This window comes from Callithrix jacchus, chromosome 2, assembly GCF_049354715.1.
Source record: "Callithrix jacchus isolate 240 chromosome 2, calJac240_pri, whole genome shotgun sequence".
Classification (NCBI taxonomy): domain Eukaryota; kingdom Metazoa; phylum Chordata; class Mammalia; order Primates; family Cebidae; genus Callithrix; species Callithrix jacchus.
In genome coordinates, this window is record NC_133503.1 from 104,226,423 (window position 1) to 104,249,247 (window position 22,825).

At 34.9% G+C, this 22,825-nt stretch overlaps 1 long non-coding RNA gene across 1 annotated transcript in view; it reads left to right on the forward strand.

Moving 5' to 3' along the window:
- Positions 1–22,825, forward strand: part of LOC118148840 (uncharacterized) — a 70,386-nt gene that overhangs the window by 34,448 nt on the left and 13,113 nt on the right. Inside the window, exons 2-3 of the long non-coding RNA XR_004735856.3 lie at positions 12,174–12,284; positions 12,660–12,762. This is a non-coding gene — a long non-coding RNA (uncharacterized LOC118148840). The remainder of the gene's footprint in view (positions 1–12,173; positions 12,285–12,659; positions 12,763–22,825) is intronic.

Sequence of the window (22,825 nt, forward strand, 5' to 3'; positions counted from 1 at the left end):
ACCTGGAACCAACCCAAATGCCCATCGATGATAGACTGGACTGGGAAAATGTGGCACATATACACCATGGAATATAATGCAGCAATAAAAAATGATGAGTACGTGTCCTTTGTAGGGACATGGATGAACCTGGAGAACATTATTCTCAGCAAACTGACACAAGAACAGAAAATGAAATACCACATATTCTCACTCATAGGCGGGTGATGAAAAATGAGAACACATGGACACAGGGAAGGGAGTACTACATACTGGGGTCTATTGGGGGGAATAGGGGAGGGACAGAGGGCGGGGGGAGCTGGGGAGGGATAGCCTGGGAAGAAATGCCAAATGTGGGTGAAGGGGAGGAAGGCAGCAAAACACACTGCCTATGCAACTATCTTGCATGTTCTGCACATGTACCCCAAAACCTAAAATGCAATTAAAAAAAATGGAGAGGTTGTAGTGCGTTGACATAGGTGATCATTTTTTGGTGATCTTTAGCTGGCAGTCATTATATGAGATTTTCTCTTCTGTACAAATTCACTAGGTTTCTTCTCCAGTATCCATTCATTGCTTTCTCTTATCCACTTTCAATACAGCTGTCAGAGAAATTCTAAAATGCAAATATGATCATGTCACTCTTCCATGGAAACCACTCTGATGGTTTCCCATTGCACTTAGAAAAAAATACAAAGCTCTTAGTGTGGTATTCAAGGTCCTTCATGATTTGCTCAGTCTCATCCAGTGCTGCGTTCTTCTCCAAGATGAACTTGGTAGTTTCTGCCTAGAATTCTTAGACTGCCCCATTTCTATTTAACTTTTAGGTCTCATTCTAAATGTCATTTCGTTGGAAATTGGTTATGTCCCTAACCAGATTATAATCCATTAAGTAAGAAATGTATAATACTTATTACCTGATTATACACCAATCCCTGGCAAATATTTGCATATTAATTGGATAAGACAATAGAAAGATACAATGTTAAAGCTAAACAGAGTAACTAGAGATAGTTGTATTTTTAATGTAAATGACTGGTCTATCACAGTTTATTTTTGATTGCATCTTCTTCACTCTATATTGCCACAGTCAATTTATTTTGAATGACAATTAATGCTAGTTATTTTTATTAGTCAGAATCCCAAAAGGTAATGGTTTAGCACAATAATAAAAATAATAAATGACAAAATTTTAATAAGACAGCTGATTACAGAGGTGTGGGGACGTTTAATGGAAACCAGGAAGGAATTGTGGAGCACTCTGGGCGAAACAATAGAGAGAAACCTGTGACCACATTCACTCATGAAGAAGCCAGGAGATGCAGGAGTTGCCAGAACTCAGGAAAGCTGTTAGCTGTTAGCAAGGTCCACAAACACAGAACCTATAGCCTTAAGTAGAATAATGTAATCACTGACAGCCCCTAGCAGGCCAAATGGTTAAGAACTAAGGAAAAAATACTTTGAGATTCACTCTCCTTCTGCTTTAAATTCTCCTGTTTGTGCCGCTCATTAGTCATACCCAATCAGAGGTCAGGAAACAAGGCAATCCTATTGATGTAATGCACATAGTTCAACATTCTAGACCTCAGAGCTTGGTGGAAAGGTTAAGGGGTGAACCTGAAGGAGAAAAAAGGTAAGTAGGCCAAAGTCACTGAATAAAATTTGACATTGTTGCAACACCTTCACTTGGCTAACTTTTTAGTTTTCAATACCTATTATCAAGTTATCTCTATTAGAGCCCTATCAGTGACACCTGTGATTATTCACTTAACTATTTCAGTATTTTGCTGTCTCCTCATACTGTAGGCTTACAGAAAAGAGATATGCCTTTTGCTTCTGTATGCTCAAAAGAAATGTACCTATCTTTTGAAAATAACATTTTATTTTAATAATGTGGTATGTGGGGGAGGTGTATGTGTGTGCTAGGGTTGACTCTATTATTAGCATTTGTTGATCCTTACCCTTATTGATTTATACACAGCAATAAAATGATTTTGTCATTAAGATAACTTAATTCAAATGGATATTAGTTGGATGAAAATGCTAACTTAAGTACTAATTTGATGTTGTTATATGTCACTGTTTCCAAATATGATACCATCGGAAACCTGAAGTGTATATTTTTATTAACAGACAGTTGAAACAACAGAAATTTTCATTTACAATATTTTACATTTAAGATTAATCTTTCAGCCTAATGAAAGTATAAAGAATATAATTATATTGTAAGAAGAATAAAACATAGCTATGTTGGAATTAATTTTTTTCAGATACTTTTTAATTTATTTAATTTTAATGTGTTTTACATTCATAATTTAAAAATTAGCAAGTATGAACAAACTATAAAGAAGCATTATTTAAAGGCATTCTATAGCAAAAAAATTATATCTTCATTTTTCTTAATTTACACATTTATGCCCTTTGTTTTACAAATACCTTATTTGTAACCAAGTCCAATTTAGCTCAGACTATACCAGAAGAAAACTATTGTTTTAGTTTTTATTTATCGCAGAAGTCAGGCATTTTCTTCAATACACTATATAAGGCTGTATACACAAACTGGCAGATTCGCAGATGGAAATTTCCAGCTTTTGTTGCCTAAGTAAAATTTTCAATAAATAAAAATTGATACTTCATTAAATAGTTATTTTATAAAGTATAGCACATATAATTTTAGGATATGACATATATGTCTCATGGATGAAGTAATGGCTGCATCAACTACTGCTTAAAGAAATGACAATAGTTGTGTGTGACACCTGTAATCTTAGGTGCTGGGGTGAGGTGGGAGGATCATTTGAGCCCAGGAGTTTGAGGCAGCAGTGAGTTATGATTGGACCACCGCACTTCAGCCTGGGAACAGAGCATGACCCTGTCTCTGAAAAAAGAGAAAATAAATAAATAAAGTAACAATATACAGGGACTTCAATTTGTTGGGACTTATCCTATGCCCTTTAAAGACTTTACTCTAGGAAATGCCACTTTTTAGCATTAAAAGCAAATTAGACTCCACCTTGAGTGTGTGTTTGAAAAGCTACACAGAAACAAAGGATTAAACAACAATGGAGTAATCAAAGGCATAGACAGAGGTATAGATAACTACATTTGTTAAATATATCATAAAGTCCTTGACATTGAAGGTTATTAAAGTATTTACTCTTCTTGTTGTTTGGTCTCAATATTGTATTTGTGTGATAACAAATATTCTATTTTGCCATTATACATATATCTATATGTATGTATATTTACTCATCTTACGAGTGATTTACTAAAATCTAAATCAGATTATTTTTTTTCCCTGGAAAAAACTGTAGTAGTGACTGTCTAGACCTTCAGGACTGAATACAAACTAATTAGGTTGACAATGTAAGCAGTAGTATACGCATCGTTGCCAATTACATTGTATATTTCTTCAGAAAACAGGAGGTAATTACAAAATAGTCAATTTATAAATAAATTATAGGTTTGCTGACAGGGGAGAATTAAGATAAAGCTTTCCAGAAAACAATCTGATAGAAATATGGTATCAAACTGGAAGAGAAATGGGCCTTTTAGTCGACCATATTCGAAGCACCTGCATTAATTGGGTTTAAATTGAATAAAGGTGCATTTTAGGAAGTTGAAGGAATGAACAACAGCAATGTTTCTAAGGATGCATTGACAAGCCTTATTGTTTAATTGGATAAGAGTGGAACTCTAGAGAGAGATTTCAAATATAATCTTAACTTTTCAGTTCTGCAGCTGAGAAAATAGTGTTATAATGAAGAGATTTGGAAATTGAACAGAAGATCTTATGGAGTGATGTCAGGCTTTTGATGCTTTTATTTTCAGGTGACAATGAGACTTGCAAGTGGAAATGCATTCTAGAGAGCTAGAAATATAAAACTAGAGCTTGAGGTCAGAGGTATAATATAAATATTATCAACATAGATGTAATAGCAATTAAACTAAAGTACCAAAAAATGTTGTCCTAAAATGATAGGAAGAGAGAAACATATGCAAGGAAACCATTAAATAAAAATCTAAAAAAAAGAAAGAAAAACAGAGAAAGAAGATCTGAGCCATGTCTACATACTTTTTAACATTCTTCTTAATTGGAATCTCCTATTAAGACCCAGGTCATACATTATTAAATATTAAAGTTTTTCCTACTCTTTAAATAAATATATGTAGATAGATAACTTTCTTATTTATGTTCTCACTAAATTTTGTTTCTTCAATAAAATGTTTGTTCAAATTCATATATAGTTTGTTACTCATATATCTCTGTTTCCCATCTTGTAGTAAAACCCAAATCACCTTGGGATTTTACCCTAATTGCAAGTTAACCCATGATAGTTTATGGATTCTGGGCCTTTCTTAAATAAGAAAAATACTCTTTGAATTTTATTAAACTGGCATATCAAATACCAACATGAATATCAAAAGAACAAGATCCCTCTCCAACAACCACAAAGAGAGTAGTCCTTCTCACTTTAGTTTTAGGGGATATGTTCGAAGACCCCAGCAGATGCCTGAAGTCACAGATAGTAAGAACTCTATATATACTATGATTTTTCTGTACATACATACTTACAATAAAGTTTAATTTACAAATGAGGCATGGTAAGAGATTAACAATGACTAGTAATAAAGTAAAATAATATGCTGTAATAAAATTTATGTGAATGTGTTCTCTCTCTCAAAATATTTTATTGAATGTAAATTTTTGGAACACAGTTGTCCATGGGTAACTGAAACCACAGAAAGCTAAACCATAGATAAGGGGACACTACTGTATATATGTATGTGAATTTGTTTTACTGCAAGTCATGTTCATTCACATTGCTCAATTATTATGTCTCTTACCAGGTATGCTGATTTTCTATTGACTTAAATGACAGTTTATCTCCTGTGTTTTTAAACCTTTTCATTTTCTCTTTAGCTTTATTTAAGCAGATGAACTCATAAAATCGACACCATTCAGCAACAACTACCTCACTGTGCCAACAACACATTTGCTAGTTTGTTTCCTGATTTTGGTTTCCTTGGGTGACTATAGATTAAATATCCTTGATTCTATCTAAGGCTAGCCATTCTGAATTGTAACCTCTTTCACCTGAAGTGCTTTCCTGTTTGTCTAACTCATCAGTTTCTCACTGTGTACTAGATCATTCTCATTAGCAATTAAACATGTTGTATCTTATCTTAAAAAAAATACTCTCCATTGATCTCACGTCCTCCTCCACCTAGCACAACAAAGATTCATGAAACAATTGAATAAATTCCTGATTTTCTTCACATTGGATTTCATTCTAATAAATACATGACAATTTTTGTGGTAAATATACTAATGGCTACCTCTCTTATTTAATCTGTCAGGAGAAATTAATGTCACTGGCTTCTCTCTTCTTTTTAAAATTCTTCTTTCACTTCACTTCCGTGAAAGCATAACCTTCTGGATTTCCTTCTCCCTCACAGGGCAAGTCTATTTATCCTCTGTTGCCTGCTCCTCTCCTGAACTTGATCTCTAAATGTCAGAATGTCTAGGATCTTTGTCCTATGCCTCCTTCTTGTTTTTGACCTCTGTGCAATATTGTTTGATTCTAAAGCCTTAAATACTATCTGTAATCTACGACTTCCTCATGTATATAAAGACTAGACATAGCCATAAACTAAAGACTAGTATTTCTAACTTACCTCCCCATTAGGATTAGAAAGAACAACTCAAACCTAATAAAACCAAATATTTCTTTTTGTACTACAACCCTTCAATGTCCCAACCTTAGCGAATATTATCACCATTCACCAAGTGTTGTTCAGTGCAATGCACGATAGTCGTGATCTTTGATTTGTTTGCTAATTTCCTGTTTTTGGTGCAATTCCTACTGATTATTGTCTTCGAAAAACCTAATAATTCTACTCAAACAACTTATTCTAGTTTGTAGGTATGACTTACATCAATAACTTTACTACAGGCACACGGTTGATTTAGTTGATTTCTGTCTCTGCAATGAACCCAATCAGTTTTTAAAGATCATTGATTTTAGCTGTTTCCTCTGACTGTGAGGTTCTTTTTTTTTTTTTTCTTTTTTGACACAAAGTCTCACTCTGTCTCCCAGACCGGAGTACAATAGCACAATCTTGGCTCACTGCAACCTCCGCCTCCTGGGTTTAAGTGATTATCCTGCCTCAGCCTCCGAGTAGCTGAGATTATAGGTGCCGCCACCACGCCTAGCTAATTTTTTCGTATATCTAATAGAGACAGGGTTTTACTGTGTTAGACAGGATGGTTTTGGTCTCCTGACCTCGTGATCTACCCTCCTCGGCCTCCCAAAGTGCTGGGATTATAGGGTTGAGCCACCGTGCCTGGTCGACTGTGAAGTTCTTATCCTTGCTCTTTGCTTAACTGCCGCATCGACATCCAAATCTTAAATTAAGCTCCACCCTAACTTAAGCTATTTTAATTTAAATTGAATCAGAAAGAAGTTGACAAAGACTCTCTCCTTGATCCAATTTTAGACAGGTTCCTTTGAGCCTTCTTCTCAACTAGGTGTTGGCTATACTATGTCCTTGCTGGGTCTGCCTAGTTCAGTTTAGTGAGAATCATGCTAAGCCAATTTACAGAGAATCCCTAACCCTCACCCCTGGTATCTGATCACCTTCAATATGATCAAATTATTCATCCACAAATGGAAACCTATTTACCTTGGCATGCCTTCAGCAAGAATCATATTAGGACAGTTTAGCAGGAAGCTCCCTATCCTTGACTTCTTCCCTTAATAATTTTCCATCCACAGATTCTCTTCACTCAGCTCATTGGTGATATATCCCTAGCTACCTTTGTTGTATTTGGACTTGAGCCTAATGTCTGTCCAAGATTGCAATATTATTACTGCAATAGCTTTGAATAAAGCCTTCCTTAGGATTTTAGTAAGTGTTACAATAATATTTTCTTTAAGAAGATTTAACTACATCATTCAATTTAAAGTAGTCACTCAGTTACTTTCATTCTATCCTGATTATGTTATATCTCTATATAACACAGTGCCTGGTAGTGTTAATATTCCTTGGTGCCTTTCCTTCCTTTTGCCCTTTCTTCTTTATTTTATTTTTCTCATCCATGTTTTTACTTTATTCTTTCCTTTCTTTTTTTCTTCATCGCCTCTCTTGTTTATAATGTAAGCTTCATTTGAGCAGAGGCATTATCTTTCTTTCATCACTGTATACCTAGTGACTGAAGAGTGATTGCAGGCAAGAGCCTGTTAATTATTGAATCATTACAAAATTCAAGTACATATTTATATAAGGATAAAGATGAAAGATATAAAATTTAGAATAAAGATAACCAGGTATTTGTCCATAGTAGAAAAATACTATGCAGGACATTATAAATGATGTGGTTGACATTATAAATTATACTCTCTAAAAGCAATAGAGTAAGTATAAAATGAACTAAAACAAATGAGACCATGTAAGAAGTAATTGTCACCCTTCAAATTAATCTAGCCTTTCCTAATAATATTCAAATTCATATCTTATATTTAATAACAATACGATAGAGGCCAGGTGCAGTATGCCTATATTCTTAGCACTTTGGGAGGCAAAGGCAGGTAGATTGCCTGAGCTCAGGAGTTCGAGACCAGTCAGGGCAACATGGTGAAACCCTGTCTGTACTAAAATACAAAAAATTACCAGGGCTTGATGATGGGTGCCTGTAATCTCAGCTACTCAAGAGGCTGAGACAGGAGAATTGCTTGGCCCCAGGAGGCGGAGGTTGCAGTGAGCTGAGATAGTGCCATTGCACAGTGGCCTGGGCAACAGACCGAGACTCCACCTCAAAAACAAACAAATAAAAAATAGGATATATTAAACATATTTGTTTCTCCTATCAGATCTTGCAAATAGAATGAAACAAAGTATGTTTATTTCAGGATTTTTAATGTATCTTAAAATTCATTTCACTTTTATTAAATGATTGTTAACCGCTATTTTATATGCAAGAATTGTTAACTGCTATTATAGATAAGGTAGAATAGAGAAGAGGACGATTAGTTGATTGATCAAATCACAAGCTCAGCACTATGCACTTCTTATGAAAGTCACCACAAGTCTATGCTTATCTTTTTAGTTTTTTATACTCATGAGTAAAATTATATACGTTGTCCAGGGTGATTAAGCTCTGGCGGATTCATTGATACATGGATCTGTTATCATAATCTGTATAATGATTTATTTATCTGAAATGAAAGCATAATTACTAAGAAAAAATGCAAATGCTTTGCTTTCCCCCATAAAAACAATCTATTGAGGAAAGAAAACTTCCTTTTAAAAGACAAATTCAGAGTAAATGATCATAGATTATTATAATGTGATGAATTTATCTCTTTGACAAGGCAGAGAAGTATAAACGGGAAGGAAGGAAGGGAGGGAGGGAGGAAGGAAGGAAGGAAGGAAGGAAGGAAGGAAGGAAGGAAGGAAGGAAGGAAAAGAAGAGAGGAAGGGGAAAAAAGCATAAGTCTATTGTCCAGAATGTAAAATGTAAGTTTTCAAATATAAAGATTTATATATTTTTAAATGTCATAAGAGGAAGAACAAATTATCAAGAGCATGATACGTAAATTTACATTCAAAAGTCAATCTTTGTCTAGGAACTTAAAGTGCAATTACATTATTGAGTTTGTTTGGTTTAATGAACTGACATCTACACATCTGAATAACTGCTAAAAATGAGATTAATCTTCAAGGGTAAATATGTACATGAAATACTCATGTGGCCTAGTCAGAACTAGGTCAGATTTGAAATGCATCTTGTTGGTGATTTGTTTTTCTGAGGCTTAGCTTTGCCTTTCAAAATGTAGCAAGGAAGAGAAAAGTGTAGACTTCAGGAGTCCTGTAGAGTTCCCAGCAGTTCCGGGTGGAGAGAAAGAAAATAACAGGGAGTGTTTCAAAGTGTTCCTGTTGATTTGCTAAAATGTATACCAGGCTGCTGCTGTTGTGCTACTTTTTTTCTCATTTTGATTCTATAAAACGTTTAGGTTTTTCTTCTATTTTCAATACATTCTGAGGCCATGTTTCACCAGGTAGACTATCACCTTTTGTTTCTATTGTTTTAGCTAAATATTTTATATGTATTTGTTAAACAAGAAAATTTTGTTCAAAATACTTTTTCAAAATACAGCTAACTCGAAAGATTTACATTTTCATTTTTCTTCTCTGTCAGCAAAAATTACAAGGCAAAAAGCCCTGATATTCCTATCTTCTGTATTCTGCCTATGTTGCTGCAGTGAAGAAATCATTTTAAGCAATGCCATGATAGTAAGTCAGTGTTTCACCAGCATCATCATCCTTTAATGTCAGGATGCACAGAAGTCTGTGGCAAGTGTAATGGAGACTTCTTTGAGATATTAATCTTTTGCAGTGCTATCTCACTGAACTGGTAGATTTCTCAGTCAATCTTTAATTTCCCAAAGGTCTGACTGAACATGGCTGAACCCAAACCAATCGCATTTGTGGGAATATACAGTGGACCACGGAGCCTCAACAAAACATTTCCAAAATTTCCAAGAAAAAGATGTCATCAATTTATACATTTCTGTTAGTCATTTGTTTAAAAAATATTTAGAATGGCAACTATAAGCTAGGTTGAGGGGTCTAATAGGGTAGAATTTCTGTTTCTCTTCCCTTTTCAGTTTTTTTATTGACATGTGTATTGGTAGGGGTGTGTGAGTGTTTGTGTGTATATGTGTGTGTACATATATAAAATAATCCTTGCAATGATCCACGGGCCTGTGAAGTCCAGCCATGTTGAACACTCAGGGATTCATTAACATTTTCTTTTGTCTAATGATGTGATGTGCTTCAGATGTTCAGTGAACCCATTCCCAGATGTCCTCCATATCAAGTAGTCACCCGTATAATGAATTGTAACTTTGTAAGGTGTGTTTTTAAGATTAGTGAAGTAAATGGAGTGTTGGAAAGATTTAGTTAAGAGGTAGGAAACATATGTTTGTTTTAGGGTCACTTTTGAATATGTGTGAGGGCAGTAGAACTTCCAAACCTATTTTATTAAGCCTATTTTTTCATTGTTGGGTTGTATAGGTAGACATGGGTTTTGATTTTACATAGGTTCTTCACTGAAATAGAAATACAGACTGCCATGTTACAAGTGCAGGGGCATTCTTTATTAGTAAATATGCATTTAAAAACTTCTTTAATCAATTTTCAGATGTTTATCAATTCTAAATATGAATTGTTCAGTCTCATAAATCTCCAAGTGCAGTGAATATATATTTGTACACACATGTGTACACATTTAAACCATTGTGATTTATGTAAATCAAAGTAAAAAAATTCAACCTGCTTGAATATTGTGCTTCAAGTGCTTGAGGATAACTGCTTGGTTTCTAAAGAGAAGTTGCAATGGCCTTTAACCTCAATTCCAAAGAAGATCTATGCGGCAATGTGGACCATAACTTATATACTGAGTTGCTCCTCCCTCAGAGAACCTGAAGCTTCTCTTTTGTATCCCCCTCATTTATCACATTTGGGAAAACACTAAGGGGTCCAGTGACAAATACAGGTAACTAATATTGCTTAAGCTTTCTTGGTTACTTTTCTGGTTGTAGACTTTAAATATACATACAAAATATTGAACTAAATCTCACAATTCTTAGTACTATTCATCACCATTGAACCCAATCTTTTATCAAAATCTTTACCAATTTTCAATATATCAGAGAGAAAGATATATATTCTCAGACCATCAGTAAGATGTGTAGCTTTTGAAACAAATATGGCATAAGAATTACATGAAAAGGCAATTTATATTAAACAATGAAAGGTCAACTTATGACATATTTTTCATTCATTTGATTTTCTTTACACTCTGATTTTATCAAAATGTATAACATGTTCCTTAATAACAAGTTTTAAACAATTCCAGAATTACTGCTAAAAATATTATTCAATACAAAGTGAATAATTTGATTCACAACAGGGATTTATCTGGAAGGAAAACTCTAATAAATCTTCCATCCCAGTGGGTCATTTTGACAAGTGCAATAACAGAAGCTGCAGTTGGCAGGCTCTACAAGTGATACCTTGGCCTGTTACCATCACTCTGTCTATAAGACATGAATTAGCTTCCACAAAGCTTAATCATAAAAGTTACTGTCTTTGACCTTTGAGGAAATACTTATGAATAGGTAAGCATTTCTGTTGTCTGAATTATAAATTATATTTAACTATCTTACTATTTTAGGCATTAATAGAATTGACATTTGAGATATTTAATAGAAGTCTACTGAATAATAGTGAAATTAGCTGATTCCTGATTTACTTGAAGGTATATATAATTTAGGCTAGAAATATACATCTCTATACCTTTTGGATTTTCCATCTAAGGAAGCAAGTTGTATGAGTATAAGCAGTGCAGAGTGCAAGAATCTATTTCAAAAATGTTCCTGAGACTGAAAATATAGAGTCTTAACATTGATTATCACTTAACTGGAAAAATTGTAAAGCAGTTCCCAATAATTCTGCCTGTTGTTCCATGCTGTGTTTAGCAGTGCGCAATAGAGAAATGTCAACAACCTAGGCATCATTGTGAAATTCAAGGGGGTAGTGTTGCTAGTCATAAGACTTGGGCACTCTACTGGCAGGTAGTGAGCACTAGCTAGGGATGTGAAATAAACCATGAAGAACCATATTGCCCTTGACATTCAAGATGCAAACCGTATTTATAATTACAAAGTAATGTTAGCTGGATAAGAATATACAGCAAATTTTCCATAAATACAACTAGTGTATACATATTAGAAATTATACTTATATATGTTTGTAATTTTATGAACAAATCTGCATCACAGAGAAATATTGGCATCTTCAGCTTAATATATTTGTTTGACTACATTTGTAGAAGTCACATTCATGATTATTCTATATACTGTTGCAAATATCTGATTTATTGAGCATATGTTCTAGTGTGGTCATGTTAAGGTACTTGTTGAAATGCATGTTATTTAAAAACTTTATTTCCTTCTATATAATGATAAGCATAATAATTATTTAAAACTTTATTTTCTTCTATATAATGATAAGCATAATAACAATTATTTTGAGGTTAAGTACATAAATTCTGTAATTTATTTCAGGAGAGTAAAAAAAGGACTTCCAAAACATTTCTTTTAAAAAACTGTCATTGTGTCTCATAGAGTTAAGAACCAACTTTGATAGAAGATGCATTGAGAAATGGGTACCGCAAAGAACCATGGTACTGGAGTTGAGTTAAAAGACCTTGGGTTATGATCTGGGCTCTGCTTTGTGTAAGTTTCTGGGTCTCATCATTGTGAAGTGCTAATGATTACATGTAGTTTGCATATCTCCTGTACTGTGGAATTCTGCATGTAAATATTACTTTGTAAATTTTAAAGGATGATACAAGTGAAGCCATTGTTACTCAGGAAATGCAGAAGGCCCCAACTTAACAATTGTTAAACGTAAGATTTTTGACGTTACAATCGGTTTATCAGGTGTTAAATGCATTTTCGACTTCACAATATTTTCAACTTACAATGAGTTTTTGGGGACATAACTCCCTTGTAGTTGAGGTACATCTGTACCGCAAGTGAGCTTCTTCTGTCTGTAGGTTTATTTGATTTCATAGATTATCAAAGTAATCTCTTTATAACCTATTTTAGGACTGATCACCATAAAAATACCAGAAATTTCTTCAGTTCCTAGCAAGCATTTGGAAGCCCATTTTTGTAAAAGGCATTGCTCTGAGTCTAGAGGATAAAAGGAGTGAGTATGACAAACATGTTTTGAAGTCCAGTTACTTTGATCATTTATACAACATTACATTTATTATCTTTAGTAATACCTTCTACTACAGCCTCCTAGTACATGCCAGCCTTTTCCCTAATTTGTCACTAATATGTAATTTATAACAAAATGTCATATGTTATTTCAAAAATGCTATACAAATGAAATCTTATTCAAAGTAAACTTTGAGAATTTTCTTCTTAAAGAATAATTCCCTGGAAGTTAATTTAAGGTGATAAATTAGTTTCTTCCTATTGCAAAGTGCTATTCTGTAGTATGCATGTGCCACATTTTAACTATTTCCTACTGAAGAAAATCTGGGATAATTCCAGTTTGAGGATACAACAGGTCAAGCTACTATAAACATTATGGTACAGTTTTTGTGTGAGCATAACTTTCCCTTTCTCTGGGATAAATGCCTAAGTGTGCAAGACCTAAGTTAAATCACAAAGTAATTTCTCCTCAACCAGCTATTTAGCCACCTTAATTTTATCTGCAGCCTTTGTTTTCTTTTAACATTAATATGGTTTGGTTCTATGTCTCCACCCAAATCTTATCTAGAATTGTAATCCCCACATGTCAAGGAAGAGGCCTGGTGGGAAGTGATTGGATCATGAAGGTGATTTTTTTCCCACATCATTCCCAGGATAGTGAGGGAGGTCTCATGAGATATTGATGGTTTAAATGTATGGTAGTTTCCCCTGTGTTCTCTCTCTCTCTCCTACTGCCTTGTGAAAAAGATGACTGCTTCCCTTTTACTGTCTGCTTGATTGTAAGTTTCCTGAGGTCTGCCCAGCCATGTGAAATTGTGAATCAATTAAATCTCTTTCTTTTATAAGTTACCCATCCTTGGCTATTTCTTTATAACAGCATAAGAATGGACTAATACAGAGAATTGGTACTGGTTAATGGGGCCTTCTGAAATTGTGAATTAATTAAACCTCTTTCTTTTACATATAACCCATCTTTGGCTATTTCTTTATAGCAGCATGAGAATGGACTAATATAGAGAATTGGTACTGGGTTATGGGGACTTCATATAAAGATAGTCAGAAAATGTGGAAGCAACTTTGGAACGGGGTAACAGTCAGAGGTTGGAGCACTTCAGAGGGCTCAGAAGAAGATAGGAAGATTTGGGAAAGTTTGGAACTTCCTAGAGACTTGTTGAAAGGTTTTGACCAAAATGCTGATAGTAATATGGACAATGAAGTCCAATCTCAAGAGGTTTCAGATGGAGATGAAGAACTCATTGGGAACTAGAGCAAAGATCAATCTTATTATGCTTTAGCAAATAGACTGGTGGCATTTTGCTACTGCCCTAGAGATCTGTGGAACACTGAACTTGAGAGAAGTGATTTAGAGTATCTGGCAGAAGAATTGTTTAAGGAACAAAGCATTCAAGAGGTGACCTGTAGCTACTAGGGAGACTGAGGCAGGATCAGATGTTGTAGTGAGCCAAGATTGTGCCGCTGTGCTCCAGTCTGGGCAAGAAGAGTAAAACTCTGTTCTAAGAGCTAACCTGGCTTATTATGAAAGCATTCAGTCATATGCATTCACAAAGAGATGGTTTGAAATTGCAACTTATGTTTAAAAAAAAAGCAGAGCATAAAGATTTGGAAAATTTGCAATCTTACCATGTGGTAGAAAAGAAAACCCCATTTTCTGGTAAGGGCATATCAGAGAACTTCACAGCAGCCCCTCCCATAACAGGCCTGGAAGATTAGGAGGAAAAAATGGTTTCATGGGCCAGCCAGGGACAGCTTCTCTGTAAAGCCTCAGGACTTGGTGCCCTGCATCCTAGCCAGTCCAGCTGTAGCCGTGACTAATACATGTGAAAACAGACTAACACAGACATATAATCTAACATATTTATAAATTATGGGAATTATGATGCAGAATTTTTGGTGGGTCATTACTCTGCTCACTATAATTATTTTAGTTATTTAGGACATGTGCCTTACATATAAATTTTATAAAAAGCTTTACTGTGTCTACAAAAACTTTTTTTTTGCCTATAGTTGAAACAGTTAAATTATGAGTTGTCTTGACATAGATTTCTTTGAGTTTATCTCATTGGGTTTGTTTCATGTTCTTGAATCTTTCACCAAAGTTTGGAAAATTTTAGCCATTATTCCTTCTGATATTCTTTCATTCCTACTTTCTCCTTTCTTTCTAGTACTGGATAGATTTGAATGTCCAGTCTTTCATTATTGTCACATGGGTCTTTAAGTGTATATTTATTTTAAATTCAGTCCATTTTTCTCTGTGTTGTTTATATTGCAAAGGTTTCATTGTTCTAATTTTACATTAACTCATTATATCCTCTATGAAATCACAATATGGTGGTCTATCCAGCAGGTTCTGTTCTTTCATTTTATTTTATTAACTTTTGTTAGGTTCAGGGATATATATGCAGATTTGTTAAATTGGTAAATTGTATGTCACAGAATTTTGGTGTACAGATCATTTCACTACACTGGCAATGAACATAAGACCCCGTACATAGTATATTTATCCTCTCTCACCTCCTACCTTCCCCCTCAAGTACACATGTATATATGCATACTCAATGTTTAGCTCCGACTTATAAGTGAGAACATGTGGTATTTGGTTTTCTGTTTCTGCACTAGTTCATTTAGGACAGCGATCTCCAGATCCATTCATGTTGCCGCAAACGATATGATTGCATTCGTTTTTATTGCTGTGTAGCATTTTATGCTGCATGTGTACTACATTTTCTTTATCCAGTCTGTCATTGATGGGCATTAAGGTTAATTCCATGCCTTTGCTATTGTGAACAGTGCTACAGTGAACATATGCATGAATGTGTCTTTATAGTAGAATAATTTCTATTCCTTGGATATAAACCCAATAATGGAATTGCTGGGTCAGTCAAATGGCAATTCTGTTTTAAGTTCCTTAAGACATTGCCATGTTGCTTTCTGCAATGGCTGAACTAATTTACATTTCCAACAGCACTGTAAAAAGGTCTCTTTTCTCTGCAACATAGCCAGCATCTGCAATTTTTTTACTTTTTAATTATAACCATCCTAACTGGTGTAATGTAGTATCTTATTTTGGTTTTGATTTGCATTTCTCTAATGATTAGTGATATTGAGCATTTTTTCATAAGCTTGTGGCCATGTTTATGTCTTATTATGAGAAGTGTCTGTTCATGTCCTTTGCCCACTTTTTAAGAGGGTTGTCATTTGCTTGTGAATTTGTTTAAATTTCCTATAGATTTTGGATATTAGACCTTTATCAGATGCATAGTTTGCACATATTTTCTCCCAGTCTATAGGTTGTCTGTTTACTCTATTGATAGTTTCTTTTGCTGTTCAGAAGGTCTTCAGATGATTCAGGTCCATTTGTCAATTTTTCTTTTGTTGCAATTGTTTTTAGTGTCTCTGTCACTAAATCTTTGTCAGGGTCTATGTGCAGACTGGCATTTACTAGGTTTTCTTCCAGAGTTTTTATAGTTTTAGGTTTTACATTTAAGTCTTTAAGTCATTTTGAGTTGATTTTTATAAATGGCATAAGGAAGGAGTCCAGTTTCATCCTTTTGCATATAGCTAGCCAGTTATATTGCAGCACCATTTATTGAAGAGGGAGTCCTTTTCCTATTGTTTGTTTTTGGTGAAGATCACATGGTTGTAGATGTGCCACTAGGTAAGTAGTTTTGTGTTGCTGTTATTATATCTTTCAGTTCTGTAATTTGTTTCTTTTTTATATAACTTCTATCTTTACCGAGATTTTCTAGTGTTTCATTTGTTTCCAGGGAATTTATAATTAAATTTTGAAGCATTTTTTCATAACAATTTTTCATAACAGTAATTCCAACATCTAATCTATCCTTCTGTTGATCTCTACGGATTGTCATTTTTTGCTCAAGTTGTGATTTTCTTCTGTCTTAGTTTAAAGGTAAATTTTATATTGTATCTTGGACATTTTGTCTACTGTCCTAGGAGATTCTAGGTCCTACTTAGATATTTATTTAAGCAAGCAATAACCATGTTTAGGTTTAGCACATGAGTTTTAGTTAACTTTATGGGCCCAAGGTCCAAAGGCAGTTTAATTTTTAGATACTGCATTTTTTTTTCTTTTTTTGTGGTTGGTTTATCTGGAGTCAATGGAGGTTCATTACTTCAGAAAGATCAAAAGCCAGAATATTTAGCCACACATAATGTCATTTTAAAATATTGAGTGTGTGACCTATAGATGTCCTTGTCCATCTTAGTGGATGCCAAATATAGATAAAAGATTATCTAAGAAAGATACATAGAGGAGCCTTTTGTCTAACAAATTTGATCCATGTGAAACACATGGGAGACACACAAGGTTCTTCCAATGTTATACTACCACAAACTGCCAGCTTGTACTGAAAGGGATAGAGATCAAAATAGAGGAAAGCTTTCAGACCCCCAAAATCTTACAGGCAGGAAACAAGCAATAAAACTACGTAGCTACAAATATGTGTCATGCTTTATAAAACAAAAGGACGAGACACTGAAGCTGAAGCAGTGCACAGAGTCATGAGCCTAGAAGGCAGACCCACAAAATGAGAGTATAGTTTGTAGTGCTGAAAAGCTAACAGAGTTTGTGTGGTTTTTGAAGTTTTTTGAGACTGCCTGCATCTCAAAGTTCCTTGAGAACAGCAATTTATTTCTTCCTTCTATATTATTATTTTTTGAATACAATGGTTTATTACTGTTATTATATACCATATCACCATTGCATTTTGGAATTAGATAATTTTTTCTTAAGTTTCACGGGTTTACAGATGGAGATAAATTGTGCCTTATGGTGGATTATACTCACAGTTTCACCTATAAATAGCTCATTTAAGTGAAAAGTTGGTACTATTGAGCTGACAAGATTTAGATAAGAGTTTTGGACTTTGAGTTTATAGAATGATAGGTTGAGTGTTTGGGGAAATTTTGGATGAAGTAAATACATTTTGCATGTAAGATGGAAGTAAATTTGGTGGGATAAAGTTTGACTATTGTAAGCAGAATAACAGCTTCCTAAAGAGGTTCACATTCTGTTTTCCAGAACCTACTAATATGTTACCTTACATGACAAAAGAAAATTCCAAATGTGATTAAGGTAAAGTACTTAGGATAGGGAGATTATTCTCAATGACCTACTACCTACTGGTCAGGTACAGTGTAATGACAAGGGCCCTTATATGAGGGAGGCAAAAGAGTCCAAGAAAATGTGATGATAGCACAGATTGCAATTATGTCACCATAAGCCAAAGTTTTCAGGCAGCTTCTCAAAGCTGAAAAAGGAAAAGAACAGATTCTCTCCTACTGCTTTCAGAAAAAAATTAAAAAAACACAGCTCTCCTGTCCTCTTGGTTTTAGCCTTATGAGACCCATTTTGCATTTCTGACCTCTAAAGTGTAAGATGATTTGTATTACAAGAACTTCATTGTAGCAATTTGCTATAAAAGCATGAGGAAACTAATATACGATTCTATATTCTTTGCATATTTATATACATTTGAGAATTGTCTTACATATCTTTTTTTTCAAAATAGTCTGACAGAGGTTATTGTAGGCTTCAATTGGTTCTATATATCAACTTAAGGAGAAGGATTTTTGCTATGACTTCAATATCTTAATAGATATTGTACTATTTAAAAGATTCTATTTTGTCAGTTTTCACAATTTGTGATTTTCAAAAAATTTGTCTATTTTATCTAAGTTGTCACATCTATTGGCATTCAATTGTTCCTTATAGCCTCTTTCTATCCTTTTAATGTCATTTAACTTATGCCCACTTTTTATTCATGGTACTAAGAATTTCTCACTTCTATTTTTTAGTCTTGCTAAGCATTAGTCAATCTTAAAAATATTGAGTCTGCCAATTTATGAATATGATGTATCTCTCCATACACTTAGATATTTTAAATTTTCTTTAAAAAGTTTACCAGTTTACAGTGTAGAGGTTTTGCACTGTTGTTAGACAATTCTCCAGGGGTCTCACTTTTTTGAATATTTGCACGTAGAAACACTCACCAATTTTGACGTGGGCAGCCTTTTCAGGAATGTTTGCATAGTAAAAACATTGAAAGTATGAAATCATGTTTTTGTCTGTAGGCCAGTATATTTACTATAAAATGTGTAACAAAGATAAGGTTTTTCTGACAGGAAGAGTTAATTTGTATTATAAAAGTTATAGCTGACTTTTGGTTTCAAAATGATGGTATAGAAGCAGGCTTCATTTATCCCCACAGAAAAGTAAAACAATATAGAAGGCTGCAATTAATACAAGCAATATCCCAGAACTCAAACCATTCCAGGGGCTATAGAGAAGTGAAAAATCTTTCATCAGATGATAAGAGAATTGGAATTTCACAACTGTGACGCCTGTCGCCCTATTCTGCTAGCACCAAGTATGTGAAATTATTTCCTCTAATTTATACTTTCTCCACTGGAAAATATAAGATTAATTTGGAAAATCAGCTTCCTCAGCATATTGGTACCCTTGCATTAGATCTGTCCCTGCCTTAACCCATGGAAACATCACAAGCACATGAAGAAAAAAATATCACTGAGGATAGGCAGACACAAAAGAGGGAGGTGGAACTTTCATTTCTAGTGCTGGAAACTCTGCTCTTCAACTCACCCAAAAGTAACCATCTATTAGAATGGTTTTTCAGCAGTACCGTGCTGTAGAAAATTTGCTCTACAGGTCACCTGTGCACACTAGCCAGCCTTTGTATATGGCCACAATATCTGCTTTGGGACCTCCCCCCAATAAGAAGGGAAGCACACAAATGTGAAAAAAATCATTTGAATGAATAAAATCCACTGGTAGAATTAAGTTTATAGGAAAATCCAGAATACTCTATTTCTATAATGTTGGTGTGAAATCCGCTCATGGATGGAGCCAAAAAGACAAATCTATTGACAAATCTATAAAAAATAATAGCAATCTGTTCAAAGATAGGTAATATAAACATAAGTAAATCAAGACAACAAAAAGTGAAAATTTGGAGAAAATGAAATTATAATGTTGCGGTTTTGTTTTATTTGTTTCTATTATTTGTGACCTAAGTTGTCATCTGTTTAAAATAATTGGTTATATGTTTGAGAAGTTTTGTGCAAGCTTCATAGTAACCACAATACAAAATTCACTAAAAATATTAAGAAGTGAATTAAAACATACTACTAGGAAAAATTACTTTAACAACAAAGAAAGGCAATAAGAGAGGATGAAAAAGTTACAAATTATCAGAAACCAAAACGGCAATAAGTCCTTTTTTTTTAATTAATAATAACACTGAATGTAATTGGACTAATTCTCCAATTAAAAGTCATAGAGTGGATTCCCAGGCAAGATGGTCAAATAGGAGCAGTTCCAGTCTGCAGCTCCCAGCAAGACCAATGCAGAAGACAGGTGATTTCTGCATTTCCAACTGAGGTACCCAGTTCATCTCACTGGGACTGGTTAGACAGTAGGTGCAGCCCATGGAGGGTGAGCAGAAACAGGGTGAGGCATTGCCTCATATGAGAAGCACAAGGGGTCAGGGAACTCCCTCCCTTAACCAAAGGAACCTGTGAGGGTCTGTGCATGAGGAACAGTGCTAGCCGGCCCAGATACCATGGTTTTCTTATGGTCTTCACAATCCACACATCAGGATATTCCCCTGGGTGCCTATGCCACAAGAGCCCTGGCTTTCAAGCACAAAACTGGGTGGCTGTTTGGGCAGACACTGAGCTACCTGCAGGATTTTGTTTGATTTTTTTTTTCATATTCCAGCAGTACCTGGAATGCCAGAAAAACAGAACTATTCACTCCCCGAAAAGAGTGCTGAAGCCAGGGAGCCTAGTGCTCTTGCTCAGTGGATCCAACCCCCATCAAGCTCAGTAAGCTAAGATCCACTGGCTTGAAATTCTCACTACCAGCACAAGAGTCTGAAGTCAATCTGGAATGCTTAAGCTTGGAGGGGGTGAGGTGTCCACCATTACTGAGGCTTGAGTAGGCTATTTTCTTCTCACATTGTAAAAAAGCTACCTGGAAGTTAGGACTGGGCAGATCCCACCACAGCACCACAAAAACACTGTAGCCAGACTGCCTCTCTAGATTTCTCCTCTTTGGGCAGGGCATCTCTGAAAGAATGGCAGCAGTACAGTCAGGTTCTTACAGATAAAACTTATATCTCCCAGGAACAGAGCACCTGGAGGAAGGAGTAGCTGTGGGTGCAGCTTCAGCAGACTTAAATATTCTTGTCTGCCAACTCTGAAGAAAGCAGTGGATCTCCCAGCACAGTGCTTCAGCTCTGCAAAGGAATAGATGTCTGGAGCAGACCTTCAGCAAAATACAGCAAACCTGCAGAAAAAGGGCCTAACTGTTAAAAGGAAAACTAATAAACAGAAAGCAATGGCATCAACATCAACAAAAAGAATGACCATGCAAAAACACCATCCAAAGGTCACAAACAACAAAGACCAAATGTAGGTAAATTCACAAAGGTGAGGAAAAACCAGTGCAAAAGTGCTGAGAACTCCAAAAACCACAATGCCTCTTCTCCTCCAAAGGAACATAACTCCTCACCAGCAAGGGAACAAAAACTGAACAGATAGTAAATTTGAAGAATTGACAAAGTAGGCTTCAGAAGGTGGGTAATAACAAACTCCCTTGAGTTAAAGGGGCATGTTCTAACACAGTGCAAGGAAGCTAAGAACCTTGATAGAAGGTTAGAGGAATTGCTAACTAGAGTAACCAGTTTAGAGAAGAACATATATGACCCAATGGAACTGAAAAACACAACATGAGAACTTTGCGAAGCATATAGAAGTATCAGTAGTGGAATTGATCAAGTGAAAGAAAGGATATCAGAGCTTGAAGATCAACTTAATGAAATAAAGCATGAAAACAAGATTAGGGATAAAAGAATGAAAAAAGCTTCCAAGAAATATGAGACTATGCGAAATACCAAACCTATGTTTGATTGGTGTACCTGAAAGTGATGAGAAGAATGGAACCAACTTGGAAAACACACTTCAGGATAATATCCCAGAGAACTTCCCCAACCTAGCAAGAGAGGCCAACATTCAAATTCAGAAAATACAGAGAACACCACAAAGCTATCCCTCTAGAAAAACAACCCAAAGACACACAATTTTCAGATTAACCAACATTGAAGTGAAAGAAAAATGCTAAGGGCAGCCAGAGAGCAAGGTTGGGTTACCCACAAAGGGAAGCCCATCATACTCACAGTGGAGCTCTACTCAGAAACCCTACAAGCCAGAAGAGAGTGGGGGCCAATATTTAATACACGACAGTGCAATCAAATTTGAACTCAGGATTAAGAAACTCACTAAAAACTGCACAACGACATAGAAACTGAACAACCTGTTCATGAATGACCACTGGGTAAATAACGAAATTAAGGCAGAAATAAATAATTTATTTGAAATCAATAAGAACAAAGACATAGCATACCAGAATATCTGAGACACAGCTAAAGCAGTGTTTAGAGGAAAATTTATAGCATTAAATGCCCACAGGACAATGTGGGAAAGATCTAAAATCAACATCATGATTAAAAGAACTAGAGAACCAAGAGAAAACAAATTCAAAATCTAGCAGAAGACAAAAAATTAACTAATTTCAGAGCAGAACTGAGGGAGACAGACAGACACACACACACACACACACAAAAAAAAAAAAAAAAAAAAAAAAAACTTAAAAAAATAAGTGAATCCAGGAGTGGGTTCTTTTTTTAAAGATTAACAAAATAGATAGACCACTAGCCAGACTAATAAAGAAGAAAAGAGAAGAATAAAATAGACACAGTAAAAAATGATTAAGGGCATATCACCACGGATCCCACATAAATACAAACTACCATCAGAGAATACTGCAAATGCCTCTACACAAATAAACTAGAAAATCTACAAGAAATGCATAAATTTCTGGACACATACATGCTCCCAAGACTAAATAATGAAGAAGTCATATGCCTGAATAGAACAATAATGAGTTCTGAATTTGAGGCATTAATTAACAGAAAAAAAATAGAAAAGGC